General features: G+C 46.1%; 1 long non-coding RNA gene and 1 pseudogene across 1 annotated transcript; both read left to right on the top strand.

Annotated features, from left to right (window-relative positions):
- LOC148149271 (centrosome-associated protein 350-like) overlaps positions 1-18,029 on the top strand; it is a 1,440,514-nt pseudogene that overhangs the window by 132,915 nt on the left and 1,289,570 nt on the right.
- Positions 5,610-16,573, top strand: LOC148149279 (uncharacterized). The gene is made up of 3 exons (XR_015758245.1): positions 5,610-5,673; positions 5,860-6,190; positions 15,709-16,573. It is a non-coding gene; the product is annotated as an uncharacterized LOC148149279 (long non-coding RNA).

Raw genomic sequence — 18,029 nt, 5'->3', positions numbered from 1 at the left:
AGCCAAAGTTTACGGAAGGCGGTGGCTGTGATATGGGCCAGGATAACATTGGAATGGCCATGTTTGTCGTCCCCATGATGAAGCTGAGATTTTCAATGGTTGATCTTTGTGATGTGGAGGATGCGGGCTCAGATCAACCTCAAAGATGAGGCCCAGTTTGTAAAGAGTCTGGTTGAGCAGCAGACAGTGCTCAGGGAGAGAGATGGAGTTTGAACCAGGAGCTGAAGATGATGGCTTTGATCTTCCCAATGTGTTTCCCAGTGAGCCTGGCTCCTCAGTCCTGACTGCTGTTAGCTGCTGTGATTGTCACTGATTGGACACTTATTATTAGAGATTCTGACCACAGCATAAAGCCCCAGTGTAAAAAATAACTGCAAAGACTGTCAGATCGCAAGGTTGAAACTTCACCAAGAGAGGAAGTGAAAGAAGGAGCTCGGAGCAGCTGGACATTTGTTACTGAGACTGGAGAAAGCTGTGAACTGTCTGCACTGCCTGGAATCTGACAGCACAAGGGGATGGCCATTCAGTCCATCATGGCTGTGAGTGACCCAAATAGTCACCCTGTTCCTCTCTCTCCTCATCTTTCTTTTTTAGCTGGACCTCTGATTCCCTCTTGCAGACCTGGGTCTATAGCACAAGACTGCCCCTAACCTGGGCTCCAAATTGGTATCTCATTCATTCATTGGGAGTCAAACTGCCTGGGCTGGGAAATGAAGCTCAGGACCCTTAAAATTCCCTCTCCCCTCCTGAGGGACACTTCATTTGGTTTTGCATATTCACTTGTGGGAAGTGGGCTTCACCGGCTGGGCCAGCATTCTTTACCCTGTCCCTAGTTGCCTTGAGAGGGTGGTGCGAAGCTGCCGTCTGGAATTGCTATAGTCCACAAGCTGTAAGTTGACCCACAATGCTCTTGGGGAGGGAATGCCAGTATTTTAACCCAGCAAGACTGAGAGAACAGCGACATATTTCCAAGTCAGGATGCTAAGCTTTTCTGAGGGAAACTTGCAGCTCACAGAGTTCCCGTGTATCTGCTGCTCTTGTTCTAAATGGAAGTGGACGTGGGTTTGGAAGGAAACCAAAAGAACTTCAGATGCTGTAAATCCGAGACAAAAATGGAAATTGCCGGAAAAGCTCAGCAGGTCTGGCAGCGTCTGTGAAGAGACATTAGAGTTGACTTTCTGGGTCACATGATGCTTCGTGCTCAACCCGAAATGTTAACTCTGATTTCTCTCCACAGATGCTGCCAGATCTGCTGAGCTTTTCGTGCAATTTCTATTTTCCCAAATGGGTTTGGAAGGTGCTATCTGAGGATCTTTGGAGAGTTTCTGCAGAGCATCTTATCAATAATACACGCTGCTGCTATGGAGCATTGGTGGGAGTGGATGCTTTGAGAATATGATGCCAATCAAGGAGCTTGTTTTGTTTTGGATGGTATCAAGCTTTTTGAATGGATAAGAAAGAGAGAGGATATGATAGACAGAGACAGGAATGGATTCGAGGGATATGGCCCAAATGCAGGCAAATGAGACTCGTTCACTTCAGAAAACCTGGTCAGCATGTAGAAGTTTGACTTAAGGGTTTGTTTCTGTGCTGTATGACTCTGTGACACGATCAATCTATGAATGTTGTTGGAGCTGCACCCATCCAGGTAAGTGGGGAGTATTCAATCACACTCCTAACTTGGTCGATGGGCTTTGGGGGAATCAGGAGGTGATTTACTCGATTCAGTATTTCTAGCCTCTAACCTGCTCTTGTAACGACGGTGTTTTTGTGGTGAGTCCAGTTGAGTTTCTGGTCAATGGTACCTCAGGAATGTTGATAGTGGGAATTCAGTGATGGTAATAGTATTGACTGTCAAGGGGCGATGGTTAGATTGTCTCTTATTGGTGATGGTCATTGACTGGCATTTGCATGACACCGATGGGAAATACTGCTTCTGAGATGAAACCTGGATATTGTCCAGATATTGTTGCATTTGAACGTGGACTGCTTCAGTATCTGAGGAGTTGAGAATGGTGCTGAACATTGTGCAATCTTTGGCAATCATCCCCATTTATGAGCTTGTCTTATGTTGCAATATCTGTTTGGAGTCTGTCCTATTTAGCACGGTGATAGTACCACACAACACAATGGAGGGGATTCTCAATGTGAAGGTCAAACTTTGTTTCTACAAGGACTGTGTGATGGTCACTCTTACCAATACTATCAAGGACAGATGTATCTACAGCCACAAGATTGGTGAGGATGGGGTCAAGCATCTTTTTCCATCTTTTTGGTTCCTTCACCACCAGCTGCAGAGCCAGTCCCTCAGCTACGTCCATTAGGAACCAACCAGCTCGATCAGAAATGCTGCTGCCGAGCCACTCTCAGTGGTGGACATTGAAACGCCCCACCCTGAACACACTCTGTGCTGTCACCACCCTCAGTGCTTCCTCCAAGTGCTGTTCAACATGGAGGGGAGACTGATTCATCAGCCGAGGGAGCAAGATATCTTGTAATCACCAGAAGGTTTCCTCGCCCATGTTTAACCTGGTGTCATGAGTCTTCACAGAGTCTAGAGGCTTCCCAAGGTAACTCCCTCCTGACTGTAGAGCACTGTGTCATCAGCTCTGCTGGGTCTGCCTTTCTGGTGGGACAGGACACATGCAGGGACAGTGATGGTGGTGTCTGGGACATTGTCTGTACGGTGTGGTTCTGTGAGTATGACTGTGTCAGGCTGTTGCATGACTAGTCTGTAAGACAGCTCTCCTGAATTTGGCACTAGCCCCCAGAGTCAGTAAGGAGGATGGAGCAGGGTAGACAGGGCTGTTTATGTCTTTGCCTTTTCGGTGACGAGATCGATGCCTGTGATCCGTCCGGTTTTAATTCTTTGTTGAGACGTCATGATTGATACAACTGAGAGCCTGGCTCAGCCATTTCAGAGGGCAGTTAAGGGTCAACCACATTGCTAGGGGACAGTTCCATGGACCCTACAGTACATTCTGTCCTCCCCCACTTCCCCATTCTGTATGTGGAAGGCTGAAGCCTGTCAGCAGGATATTCAGCTGCAGGAGTTATCACAGCACCTGCACAATTCTGTCCCCACATTAATTCAATGCAAAACTTGAATTCACGTCGTACCTTCGATGTCCAAACATTCCAAGAATGTGCACAAAGTTGCAGTAAGAGGAATGGGGGAGGGGGTGGATGAACATAAGAACTCGGAGCAGGAGCACGCAATTCAGCCCCTCGAGCCCACTCCACCATTTAATACAATCATGGCTGATCCCATCTCAGCCTCAACTCCACTTTCCTGCCCACTCTCCATCATCCTCTAACCCATTATTCATTAAAAATCTGTCCATCTCCTCCTTGGTATGAGACAGGGAAGGGACCACTCCATTTCAGAAAAGACTGACCATGGAAGGGGAAGGAGAGGGGAAGGGATTGGAACATGTTGTGAATGGACAGGATGGGTCAGTGGGTCAGAGTCTGTCCTGTCCCTCCAGCTCACACTGATGGCCTGAGGATCTCCTCTCTCTGCTGGGCCTTCATGGAATGAGGTTTATGAACAAACCAGTCCCCAGTGAGAATAGGCCAACAGCACAGAACTGTCCTTTGTTTGACAAGAATATGTCCGTCTTCCTGACAGAGGCCAAACCCTGGTCAATGTGGAAATGGGCCTTTACTCCAGGAGAAGACATGCTTCTGGGGTCAAGGGTTAACATCCATTTGTGGGGCAGAGCAGAGGGAGATTTATCCTGCATTCAACTGTCACCACCTGGGATACTGTGAGAAAGAGAGAGAAGCGAGACAGAGAGAGAGATGGAAGGTGTGTGAGAGAGAGAGAGACAGAGGCAGAGAGAGACTCTATGTGTATGTGTGTGTGTGTGTGTGTGAGAGAGAGAGAGACAGAGATACAGGGAGAAGCACTTGAGACAGTGTGGGATATGTGAGAGGACCAAGAGGGAAATAGAGGATAGAGGGAGGTAGAAATGGTGAGGCTCAGGGATACAGAGACAGATGTGAGTCAGTGTGATTGAGAGAGATGGAGAGAGAGAAAGAGACAAGGAGAGGACAAAGAGACAGGATGGGTGTGGAACCAAGCATGAAGAGAATTGAGAGAGAGGGTAGGGTTGAGTGTGAGAGCAAGAGGGACACATGAGTATGGGTAGATACAGAATGACAGAGAGGTAGGGAGAGAGACTGTAGACTGGAAGGTAGAGAGGGAAGGAGAGAGAAAGAGGGAGGAATAGAGAGGGACAGATAACAATCGGAGGCTTTTAGTTGAAGTGAGAGAGGGAGCAAGTGACAGATGGAGAAACAGAGATTATGAGATGGAGTGAGAAAGCATCAGTGAGTTGGATAGAGTGGCTATGAGACAGAGTGAGACAGAGTGAGAGAGAGAGAGAGAAAGAGAGAAAACATGGGAGAGATTAATAGTGGGAGAGAGAGAGGTAGAGAGAAAGACGTGGCAGATGTGAGACAGAGAGAGGGACAGGTCTCTGGTCACCACATTCTGGGAGGGATGTGATTGTACTTGAGAGGGAGCAGAGGAAATTTCCCAGGATGCTGCCTGCGATGGAGGGTCAGCTATGAGGAAAGATTGGAAAGGTTGGGATTGTTTTCCTTGGAGCAGTGAAGGCCGAGAGGGAACCTGATAGAGGGGTATAAGATTATTTGAGGCAGTGATAGGGTGGGTAGGAAGACACTTTTTACATGAGTAAAGGACTCAAAAACCAGGAACAGAGACTGAAGGTAACACAGACATAGAAACATAGAAACCGCAGCAGGAGAAGGCCATTCGGCTCTTTGAGCCTGCTCTATCATTCAGTATGATCATGGCTGATCCTCTATCTCAAAGCTATATTCCTGCTTTCTCCCCATTCCCTTCATGCTGTTAAAATGCAAACAATTATCTCTCTCTTTTTCTTGAATATATTCAGTTCCTTGTCCTCCACAGCCTTCTGTGGTAGAGAATTCAACAGGTTGACCACCCTCTGAGTGAAGAAATGTTTCCTCATCTCAGCCCTAAATGGTCTATCCTGTATCCCCCTGAGAGAGTGAACCCTGGTTCCAGACTCCCCAACCAGGGGAAACCTCCTCCCTGTCCAGCCCTGTTAGAATTTTATACATTTCAATCAGATCCCCTCTCATCCTTCTGAGCTCGAGTGAGTCCAGGCCCAGTCGAGTTGGAGTGTGAGAGGAGAGTTGAGAAGAAATGTTTTCACCCAGAGGGTGGTGGGAGTCTGGAACTCACTGCCTGAAAGGCTGGTTGACTCACAAACTCTCATGACATTGGAGCAGTGTTTAGATATTCACTTGTGTTGCTGTAGCCTCCAGGGTAATGGGCCAAGAGCTGGAGGATGGGATTAGTGTCAACAGATCTTTGTTTACCAGCACAGACACAATGGGCCAAATGGCCTCAGTCAGTGCTGTTCACATCAATGACTCTCTGAGATAGACAGAGAAAGAGAGAGAGAGAAAAGAGGAAGTGTGAGGGGCTGACGTGGCTCCCTCTGCCTGATGCCATTTACATACTGAGGAACACCCAGTCAGACTCTCTCAGGCTGCAGCTTTATAAAGCAGAGCCCAGTGAAGGGAGAGTTTATCAGGAACCAGGCACAGGGACAGGAGCACACACCATGATTTCACACATCCAGCTGATCTGGCCCCTGGCATTCTGTGTCGCAGGTACAAATCTCTCTCCTTCCACCTTGAATCTTTAGCTGCTCTCCATTTCACTCCAATTCCACTGACTTGTGATTGAAGAGAAAATGCTGAAACCAGAGGAATGCTCAGTGTCTCCAACAATCTCTCATTTGACAGGCTCTTTCTGTGACAGTTCTGACTTCACTGTGTTTCTCTCTGACCCCTCAGGTATCAGTGGGGACATCATCATGACCCAGTCTCCCCCGGTGCTGTCAGTGGGACTGGGCCAGACTGCAACCATCACCTGTAAATCCAGTCAGATTGCCAGTAGTAATGTTGAATGGTTCCAGCAGCAAGAAGGACAGAAACCCTCTCTCCTGATCTACAATGCAGCATCACGATTCACAGGAGTCTCCAACAGATTCACCGGGACAGAAGTGTCCAGCACACACTTCACTCTGACAATCAGCAACGTTCAGAATGAGGATGTCGCTGATTATTACTGTCAGCAAAGTTACAGCTCCCCTTACGTTCGGTAAAGGAACCAAGCTCAGACTGAGTAAGTAAATCCTTTCAATACTGGAACTTCCTAAAACACAAATGCTGAATTGTTGAAGGTGTTAGTGGGGAGCTGCAGTTAATGAAATGGTTGATTGAGGAGCACTGTGTCCAACAGGGTGTCCAGCTGTATTTCTTTAGTTCCGTTTGCCCGGATAAGCAGCAAGATATAAGTCAGTCAGTTTTACTCACCGTGTGGAGGAACTCTGTCCATTTGCAGCCTGTGGTCCCATTCCTGCAGCATGCAGTGAAATCAGTGAGTAGCCTCCTGCCAGTCTCAGTGTGTCGGACACGGGCAGAGTTTGATGTGAGCTCTGGCTCCTCTGATCTCACTGTCCTCAGCAGCAGCAGCAGCAGCACAGTGAGACACCGAGCTCCCATCTCCCCCAGCTTTAACTCTGCTCAACCACGCAATCACAGAATTGTTACAGTGCACAAGGAGGCCATTCCACCCATCCTGTCTGTACTGGCTCTCTGAATGAGCAATTCACTGAGTGTCATTCTCCTGCCTTCTCCCTGTCACCCTGCACATGGTTCCTTTTCAAATAACAGTCTCATTCCCTTCGGAATGTTTCAATTGAAGCTGCCTCCACCACACTCTCAGGCAGTGCATTCCACACCTTAACCACTCACTGGCTGAATTTTTTTTTTCCTCATCTCACTTTTGATTCTCTCACTAATTACTTTAAATCTGTGCCCTCTCCTTCTCAATACTTTCATGAGTGGGAACATTTTTTCCCTATTTACTCTGTCTAGACACATCCTGATTTTGAATTGCTCAAACAAATTTCCACTCAGCCTTCACTTCTCCAAGGAAGACAGTCCAAATTTGTTCATAACTGACTTTCCTCATCCCTGATCCTTCCATGGAATTTTGTTTTTACCCAATCTGCAAAATATTCACATCCTTCATGAATTATTCCCCTTATCTATTCCAGTAGTCCCATTTGCTTGCATTTAGCTAATTTCCCCCTATACAGTTCCTATCCATGTACCTGTTCAAATGTCTTTTAAATGTTGTTATCATACTCATCTCTACGACTTCCTCTGGCAGCTCATTCAATGCACGCACCACCCTCTATGTGAAAGAGATGCACCTCAGGTCCCTTTTGAATCTTTCCCCTCTTGCTTTAAACCTCTGCTGTTTAGTTTTGGACTCTCTTACCCTGGGGAATAAACCTGAGCTAGTCATCTTATCTATGCCCATTACGATTTTATAAACCTCTAAAATGTCACCCAGCAGCCTCTGACCTTCCAAGGAAAATAGCCCAGGCCTAACCAGCCTCTCCTTATAACTCAAACCCTCTCGTCTCGGTGACATCCTTGTCATCCTTTTTAAACCCTTTCCAGTTTAATGACATCCTTCCAATAGCAGGGTGACTGGGAATGTGGCCTGATCAATACCTTGGAGAGTCGTAACAACTCCCACACGTAATGCTCTGACCGATAGAAGCAATTGTACCAAATGCTTTCGTCACCATCCTGTCTCCATGTGACACCAGTTTCAATCCTCTATGTGCCTCCACCCCTTGACAACACTCCCCATGGCCCCACAATTAACTGTGTTAGCCCTGGTCTGGTTTTTGTACCAAAATGTAACACCTCCCTATTATCTCAATGTGTAATGTAAATGTACTCTCAAATAGCCTTCTTCATTGTCCATGAAACTACCAATGTTAGTGTCATCGGCAAACTCACAAACCATGGCACCTATATTCTCATTCAATTTGTTTCTATAAATGATGAACAATGATGAACCCAGAACCAATCCTTTTGCCACACCGCTGGTCACAGGCTTCCAGTCTGAACAACAACCACTCTCTGTCTCCAACCATTAAGCCAATTTTGTATCAGTTAGCTTGCCCTCCCTGGATCCAACTTGATCTAACTTACTAACCAGTTGTCCATGCAATACCTTGTCAAAGGTCTTGCTAAAGTACATGTAGACAATGTCTACCACTCTGCCCTCAGCTATCTTCTTGGTCATGTCTTCAAAAAACTTAATCAAATTTGTGAGACATGATTTCCCACTTACAAAGCCTTGTGGACTATCCTTAATCAATCCTTATCTTTCCAATGCATTTAGATCTTGTCTCTCAAAATCCCCTCCAACAACTTATTCCCCACTGATAGCAGACTCCCTGGTCTATAATTCCCTGGGTATTCCTTGCAGACCTTCCTAAATATCAGCACAACATTAACCACGCTCCAGTCTTCCAGCACATCACCCGTGGCTGTTGATGATACAAACATCTCCACAAGGGGCGTCACTGTCTCTTCCCAAGCTTCCCACAAAGTACTGGGATGGAGCTGATCAGCTCCTGGGGATTTATCTACCTTCATGAGTTTAAAGAACAGATTACAGCATCTCTTCTTCTGTAATATGGACTCTTCTCAAGACATCAACACTTTTTTCCCGAATTTCCTTCTCTTCCATGTCCTTCTCAACCGTAAATACTGCGGCAAAATATTAGATTGGTAACTCATTCATATTCACTTTTAAAATAAAATATGAAAAATTCTAAGAGTGATTTGGAGGTGATCCATGGGATATGATCCATGATCTTTACTTTACTCTAGATTGTCCTTTGTCCTTTTCCACGATCACCCTGAACCTTATGATACAATGATCACTCTTCCCTAAATGCCCTCTCACTGACACTCGATCTACTTGGGCCTCCTCATTCCCAAGATCCAGGTCTGGCAGAGCTTCTTTCTGATTGGAATGGGAACACACGGCTGGAGAAAATTCACCCGAGCACACTCTCACGACTCTGGCCCCTCTCTGCCCTTCACACTGCTCCGATTTCATTCTATATTCTGATAATTAAAGTCACCCGAATGTGTGCTGTGAATTTCTTGCAGATTTCTTCCTCTACATCCTTCCCTCTAGTTGGTGACCGACAGACTGCACTGAACAACCTGATTGCACCTTTTTGTTCCTTATCTCGAACCAAATCGATTCTGCCCTTGACCCCTCTGGGACATCCTCTTTCTCCAGCTCTGCACTGATCTCCTTAACCAATCCCACACCTCCCATCTTCCTCCCCTTTTCCTATCTTTAGTGAACACCTTGTATCCAGGAATATTTAACACCCAGTCCTGTCCTCATTTGAGCCTTATCTGTAAGAGCAACAACACCAGATTTCCACTTGGTAATATGCATCTGTAACTCCCCAATCTTATTCCCCATACTCCACGCAGGCCCCTACATGCACACAGTCAGTTGGATTTCGAAATTATTACGCTCTCCCTCACTGTGACCCGGCCAAATAAGTTATTATTGCTTACTTTGGAGTATCTATCTCTTGCATGATTCTGTTTTCCTTGGTGTTCCTCCCTGATATTTCCTCTTGGTTCCCACAGCCCCCACTTCCATGTTCATTTAAACTCTCTCCAACAGCACCAGCAAATCACCCCACAAGAAGCTCAGTTCTGTTCAGGAGCAACCCATCTGGTCTATAGAGGTCACATCTCCCACAAAGTCATTCCTAATGTCCCAAGAATCTCAAGCGCTCCCTCCTGGATCACCTTTCCAGCCTCAGATATACCCTGTTTTATTCACCTGTTCCTATCCTCACTTGCATTGGTCACTGGGAGTAATCCAGAGATTCAGAATTTTGAGCTCCTGTTGCTAATTGCCTCCAGAGCTCCCTAAATTCTGACTGCAGGACCACATCCCTTTTCTCCCTCTGTCACTGGACCACAACTGCTGCCTGTTCCCCCTTTCCCCTCAGCGTGCTCTGCAGCCGCTCAGTGACATCCTTGACCCTGACACCAGGGAGACAACATACAATCCTGGATTCCCATCTGCAGCTGCAGAAACAACTATCGATTGCCCTCACTCTCAAATCTCCTCTCACTATCGCTCTTCCAGTCTTCCTTGTACCCCCCTGTACAGCTGAGCCCCCGTGGTGCCGTGGACCTGGCTCTGGCTGCACTCCCCAGATGAACCATCATTCTCATCAGGATTCCAAACTGAATCCTGGTTGGACAGTGGGATGCATTCAGAGGATTCCTGTACTAGCTGTCTGGTCCTTTTGGACTGTCTGCTGTTCCCCCATTCCCTCTCTCCCTGTATATTCTGAAGCTGCAGAGTGACCACATCTAGAAACGTGCTCTCCACGGAGCTCTCAGCCTCACGGACGCTCCACACTGACACCAGCTTCTGCTCAATCTCCGGAAACCTGGAGCTCCAATTGCTGTCACTGACCACACTGCCTACACTCATGATATTCCAGGAGATGGGAAGCATCCTGAAGTTCCCACATGGAACAGGGTGCACACTCTCCCCACTCCCTGGTTATCCCTTGATAAAGTTCTGATGACAAACAGCTCCAGCTGGGCTCAAATCCAGGCCTTTCAGTGTTCCAGGGTTTTGCAGAGTCTGTTCAAAAGACAATATGATAACAGAGCAGAATTAGGCCATTCGCCCCATCAAGTCTGCTGTGCCGTTTGGTCATGGCTGATGTGTTTCTCACGACCATTCTCCTGCCTTCTTCCCATTATGTTTGATCGCCTTCCCAATCAGGAACCTATCAATGTCCGTCCGAAACACACTCAATTCCTTCACCTCCACAGCATGAGTTCCACAGATTAACCACCCTCTGGCAGAAGAAATTCCTCCTCATCTCAGTCCTAATGGATTACCCCTAAATTCTGTGGCTGTGCCCTCTGGTCCATGTTTCTCTTACTGGTGGAAACATCTCATCCCCGCCCACCCTATCCAGGCCTCTCAGTATTCTGTAAGTTTCAATGTGATCTCCCCATGTCCTTCAGAACTCTATCAAGTACACATCCAGAGTCCTCAATCTCTCCTCATCAGACCAGGCTGTCACCACCAGGGTCATCCTTATAAACCTCCTCTGGATCTCCCCCAATGCAAGCACATCCCTCCTTAGATACAGGTCCCAAAACTGTTCACAATATTCCAAATGCAGTCTGGCCAGAGTCTCATACAGCCTCAGCAGTACACACCTGCTCTTGTATTCTAACTCAGTTGAAATGAATGATAATATTGCATTTGTCTTCCTAATTGCCAACTGAATCTACATATTAACCTTAAGTGAAATCTGAAAGAGGACTCCTAAGTCCCTTTGGGTTTCAGAATGCCAAATTTCCCCATTTAAAAAACAGTTTGAGCCTCTATTGTTCCAACCTAAGGGCATAACCTCATACTTTCCCACTTTGTATTCCATCAGCCACTTTTTTCCCCACTCTCTGAGCCTTTCCAAGTCCTTCTGCAGCCTCTCTGCTTCCTCAACTCCCTCTGTCCCTCCCCTCATCTTTGTGTCATCAGCAAATTTAAGAACAATGCCCTCAGTTCCTTTTCCCAGATCGTTAATATATAATTAATTGTTACATGAATAGCTGAGGTCCCAACACTGCCCCCTGCTGAACTGCACGAGGCACCAGCTGCCATCCCGCAAAAGACCCATTTATTTCCACTCTCTATCCCATGTCAGTACCGGGCCCCAAACCCCGTGGGCTCTTATGTTATTTAGCAGCCTCCTGTGTGGCAACTTGTCAAAGGCCTTTTGGAAACCCAAATAGATCATGTCCATTGGCTCTCCTTTGCTAACTTGTTCATTGACTCCGATTATTACATTGAATTCCAGCTTCTCCCTCTCGAACTGCAGGGTGAATTCTAACGCATTATGGTCACTGCTCCCTCAGGGTTCACTCACCTTCAGCTCCCCAATCAGGGCTGCCTCATTACACATCACCGAATCCGGAATTACCTGTTTCCTAGTGGGTCTACCACAAACTGTTCCAAAAAAGGCCTCTCGCAGACATTCCATGAATTCCTTTCCTTGAGATCCATTCCCAAGCTGACTTTCCCAGTCCACCTGCATATTGCAGTCGCCATGATTATTGTAATAATCCCTTTCTTACATGCGTTTTCTATCTCCTGATTTATTTTCTGCCCCACATCCCGACTACTGAGAGGAGACTTGTACATAAGTCCCATCAAGCCCTTTGCTATTTTGTGGGTATTTAAGTTGACTCACACAGATTCTATGCTTTCTAACTCCATATTTCCGCTTGCTGTCGATGTAATTTCAGTTCTTCCTGACAGGATAAACCTGCTCCTCCCTCACCCCACCCCCACCCCCTTCAGATGTACCTATCATTAGAAACATGGAAACATAGAAAATGGCTGCAGGAATCGGCCACTCGGCCCTTTGAGTCTGCACCACCATTCAATATGATCATGGCTGATTACCCAATCTCATTATCCAATTCCCACTCCGCCCCCATATCCCTTGATTCCACAGGTTCACAACATCGGAATAACTTAACCCTTAATCTTCGACTGTGACCCCTAGTTTTGGATTTTCCTAATATCAAGAACATTCTTCCAGCATCAAGCCTGTCAAATCCCATCAGGATTTTATATGTTTCTGTGAGATTCCTCTCATTCTTCTAAATCCCAGTGAGTACAAGCCCAGTCGATCCAGTCTTTCCTCATATGTCAGTCCTGCCATCCCGGGAATCAGTCTGGAGAACCTTCGCTGGACTCCCTCAATAGCAAGAATGTCCTTCCTCAGACTAGGAGACCAAACCTGCACACAATACTCAAGGTGAGGCCTCACCAAGGCCCAGTATAATTCTGCAAGACATCCTTACTCCAATACACAAATCCTCTCACTGTGAAGGCCAGCATGCCATTAGCTTTCCTCACTGCCTGCTGCACCTGCATGCCCCCTTTCAGTTACTGTTCCACCATGATACGCAACTCTCATTGCACCTCACCTTTTCCTAAACTTTCACCATTTATTAATAATCTGACTTCCTATTTTACCACCAAAGTGGATAATCTCACATTTACCCAAATTATATTGCTTTTGCCAAGTATTTGTCCACTCAGCCAGCCTGTCCAAGTCACTCTGCAGCCTCTTAGCATCCTCCTCACAGCACACATTGCCACCCAGCTGAGTGTCATCTGCAAATTTGGAGGGATTGCATTCAATTCCTTTGTCCATATCATTTATGTATATTGTGAACAGTTGGGGTCCCAGCACTGAACCCTGTGGGTATCCCACTAATCACTGCCACTTTGAGAGGGACCCATTTATTTCAACTCTCTGTTTTCTGTCCGCCAATGAAGTCTCTCTTAATGTCAATACATTACCTCTGATATCATGAGGTTTAATTTAACTCACTTTTGAACTTGTCAAAAGCCTTTTGAAAGTCCAGTCACACAACATCCACTGGGTCCTGAGGGAGGGTCACTCAATCTGAAATGTTAACTTCAATTGCTGTCCACAGATGCTGCCAGACCTGCTGAACCTTTTCATCAATTTTTGATGTCCACTGATTCAGCCTTGTCCACTCTCTACTGATCACATCCTCAAAAACTTCCAGGAGATGTGTCAGGCCTGATTTCCCTTTCGTAAATCTATGCTGACTTGGTCCGATCCTGTCACTGCTTTCCAAATGCTCGTTTACTGTATCTTTAATAACTGACTCCAGTGTTTTCCTCATGTATAATTCCTCATTTTCACTCTCCCTCATTTTATTAAAAAGTGGGGTTACACTGGATACTGTCCAGTCCATTGGAATTCTGTCAGAGTCAACAGAATGTTGGAAAATGATCAACAATGTGTCCACTATTTCTACACCCACTTTCTTAAATACTCTGATGAGTTGCTGGCCCCTGGGGCCTTACATGTTTTGATACCATCAGTCTCCCAAAACCATTTCCTGACTAACAAGGATTACCTTCAGTTCTTGCTTCACACTTGACCCCCTATCCCCCTGCATTTCCTTTCAATAGGATGTGCATCCCTGGATATTTAGTTCCCAGCCCTGATCCCCTTGCAGCCACGTCCCTGCACTACAGGCTCATTTACCTTGTTTCATAAACTCGATGCATCGAAGTACAACACCCTCAGTCATGCACTGACTGCCTCCTTCTCATAGTTATCTCCTTTAGAAATCACAGAATCCCTACAGTGTGGAAGCAGGCCATTCAGCCCAGACTGACCCTCCAAATAGCATCCCACCCACCCTACAATTGCCATGGATAATCTTCCTAACCTACACATATTTCTGGCAATGGGAGGAAACCCAAGTGGACACCGGGAGAATGTGTAAACCCCACACAGACAGTCAGTTGGAATTGAATCTGTGTCTCTGGAGTTGTGAGACAGCAGTGCTAACCACTGACCCACCATTCCACTCTGCAGGGCTTCAATTTCGATTCTTGATCCTTTCCATACTCTCTATCCTAATACTTGGTCTGGATGCTTTAATAAAGTGTCCTGTCCCCCTACCTTCTTTAATTAGTTTAAATTCCTCAGAAACTTGATTTCCCTTGGTTTGTGTGGTACCACTTTGTCTACATTATTCCGAATGTTTCATGCGTTAAGAGACAAAACCTTTAAGCTTGTTCGATATTGTTCTTCCCTGCACTTTTAAGTTTCCTCAGTACAATATGACATTCACAATACTCTGTCCCTTTCCTTTTATTTTCTGGTAACAATCAATCCCATCACTAACCAGTAATCCTCCCTTCTCCTTTAACTTTCATTTCCTCATTTTCCATCCAACTGTTCCAGTTACTTTCTCTTTGAATCGTATTCAGGCTGATACTTATTCCTGAACAAACATCACTCAAAAATATTCCTTGGTTCATTGTTGCTTGTGGTATCTTGCTGTGTACAATCTGGCTTGCACATTTCCTACATTACAACAGTGACCCCATTTCAAACAAGTCCCACACGGTCTGCAAATGTCTTTGGGACAGCATGGATCTTTCTTTTCTTTGGATGAACTGGGAGTCTTTCAGATGTGAAAGATGCCATTCCAATATTGCACAGTCCTCCTCCTGAACTAGTTTCTGCTTGGTCCCTCTCTTTTGTGAAAACAGACCAAAAGTTTTCATGAGGAACCATTTGTCCATCTTCCACCACCGCACACAAGTTCCCTTCCTGCTCTCGAATGGGCCTCATACATTCCTTTATTCACCTGTTCTTTCTGTGATTATAAAACATCACTGGGATTTCTCAGACTTCATTTGGACACATTTCATCCTCTTTGCTTTCCTCAGGTCCCGGTAAATTTCACCCCTGCATTTTGTCTTTCAGCCACTTTTACCCAATCCCTGGCTAGTTCAGTAAAATGGTTTGTTCCCAAATGAAAACTTTTACACTTGCTCCATGGTTCTCCATTTCCATCCCTCCTCTCAATCTCACTGAGTTCTGATCATTGTCATGAAAATGCTCCCCCATTGATAGCCCTTCCAGCTGCCCACATTCATTCCCTAAACAATGATCCAAAACTGTCCCTTCTCTTTCACCATCACCTTCTCAGAGGCAATTAGTGTTGGGCAATAAATGCTGGCCCTGCCAGTGACACTCATATTCCAAGAAGCAATTTTAAAAGTCCCTGTCCTTTTATGAGGTTTGTTAGGTATTGAATATAAATGTTCAAATGGATTGTTTTGCCAGTGAATGTTCAGAGTTGAAATCCCTTTGAATGGCAGGGATTAAAATTGTTTGTCTTATCTTTCAGGCCATGAGAACTCTCAGCCGAAGCTGACCCTGTTGCCCCCCTCCCCGGAGCAGGTCAATGCCAAGGGCACTGCCACCCTGGTGTGCCTTGCCAATCACTTCTATCCCGATGAGCTGGAGGTGCAGTGGAAGAAGGATGGTGCAGTCATTTCGGACGGGGTTCAGACCAGCAACTACCTGCGAGCTTCGGACAGCACCTACAGTGTCAGCAGCCTGCTGACCCTCTCTGGGTCTGACTGGGAGTCCAACGCTCGCTTCTCCTGTGCCCTTACCCACGTGACCCTCCCCTCTCCCCTCAGCAAGAGCATCAGGAGATCAGAATGTGTGTAGAGGGTTCGAGACAGTCCACAGAGGAGACACAACTTTAAATAGAACAGGGCTGAGCTGGCAGGACAAAGGTCATTGTCAGCACTGAATTTCAACTCTCTTCCTTCTTGGGATTGGCTCGGTGACATTTCTGAGGTTCAGGGGTTAAGGCAGGTCATTGGGATCAAAAGGAAGCTTTACTCTGTATCAAACCCCGTGCTGACCCTGTCCTGGGAGTGTTTATGGGGACAGTGTTGACTTGTGATGCCAAGTAAAACCTCTCGAAGATGCTGAAAACTGTCAGCTATACAAACAATGTGAACCTCTGAAATCTCTGCCTCAGTAAACCAGATCTCCTTCCTGCTCAGCCGCCAGTTCGAATTTAAGCTTCTGTCATTACTTAAAGGGACAGGATTCTCAGGTTATTGAGAAAATCTCCACAAGTGTTTTCCTCAAGCTCCATTGTGGCTGTGATTTTGAGCAGTTTCTTCTGTCTGGGCTGTTAATTGCAGTCTTTTTTCTGTCAATGTAAATCTGCAAAAAGGAATAAAGATCAAGAAGATTCAGTCTCTGTCTCGTGTGTGCTTTGGAAATGGCCAGAGCTACTGGGAACCCTGCATTGATGAATATGATCAGCAGCATCTTGTTACTCAGAATAACAATTTCACAGGTTTTGGGAAATAAATATTACTTAAATTAGACTTGGGTTTTCTTCACTCTTAAAATGCGATGGAATGGTCCCATGTGTCCCTTGGATTCAGTCCCAGATTCCACCGTGGCTCTTTCATTCAAACACAGCATTAGCACACTGACACCACATTCAGAGGGCAATCCTGAGATGGGGCAAGTTTGGTTCTTGATTGTGGGGAAATGGGGGCTGGGTGTGAAATGTCCAGTCTGAAGCTGGTGGGGGTACTTTATAATGAAGAATAGAAACTGATGTCAGAATAAAGTCAGGTGTTGATGGGAGTGAGGAATAGCTCAGTGATCTGTCTCCAGAATCCACACACTACACACATCCTTCTGTCAGACCCTGAAGGCAGAGAAACTGCTCCTTGACAACCTATATTTCTCTATCTTTCCCAGAAAAGGTGAAGTATTCTCTGCCTCAGTGATTCCCTGGGACAGGCCATTTTAAAAAGGGCTGTGGGAAGGGAACTGTTGCCTCTCAATGACAAAGCCAATGGAAGGATGTGGAGCTGGCTCTGTGAAATATCAGGGCATAGAGGATGACACCAGAAGCAATTCAATGTGGTCGCTCTCTCCTTTGCAATTGCTAAACTGGTAACAATTACTTTTTGCTCACAATTTGCTCTCTCGAATTTGATCCACTTGCCTTTCTTACTTTGCTTTTTTTGACTTCAGTCTGTGGGTAGTTCCATCAAAACCCAATCTCCTCACACTCATCCTGGCCCCTGAAGAGATTAGAGACAAACTGCAAATGCTGGAATCTAAGGTTGACAAGCAGGAGGCTGGGAGAACACAGCAAGACTGGCAGCATCAGGAGGTGGAGAAATCGACATTTGGGTGTAAACCTTCTTCAGGAAGTGGGGTGGGTGGGTGTTGGGGGAGCTGCAGATAAAGGGAGTGGCCGGGGCAGGGTGGTTAGGTGGGGATAGGTGGAGACAGGTCGAGGTTAGGACATGGTTGGTCGAAGGGAGGGATAATTCTGGATTCATCTCTCCCATCGACCAATCAGGTCATACTCTCTATCTTTCTCAACCTATCCCCACCTCACCACCTCGCTCCCACCCACCCCTTTATCTGCAACTCCCCTGACACCTACCCTCCCCCTTCCTGAAGAAGGGTTACACCTGAAATGTCGACCCCTGAAGAGATTAGACGAGGTTATTTCATTGAATCAAATCATTGAGCCCATCAATCCTGAGAACAGATTCCAACATTGAAGTCCCATTTTCTAGTTGCACATGTAAAGTCTCTTTCAGGCTGAAAGAAGGAAGCTTTCGATTGAGAAATGAGTGAGCTTAACCCAGGTCCTGAACAACAGCACTTCAG

The sequence above is a fragment of the Chiloscyllium plagiosum genome, unplaced genomic scaffold (assembly GCF_037043375.1).
Source record: "Chiloscyllium plagiosum isolate Xiang-an unplaced genomic scaffold, Cpla_swu_hap1 HiC_scaffold_9, whole genome shotgun sequence".
In the NCBI taxonomy this organism is placed as follows: Eukaryota; Metazoa; Chordata; class Chondrichthyes; order Orectolobiformes; family Hemiscylliidae; genus Chiloscyllium; species Chiloscyllium plagiosum.
Note: the sequence above shows the minus strand (reverse complement) of the source record. Positions and strands in the feature narration are given on the sequence as shown.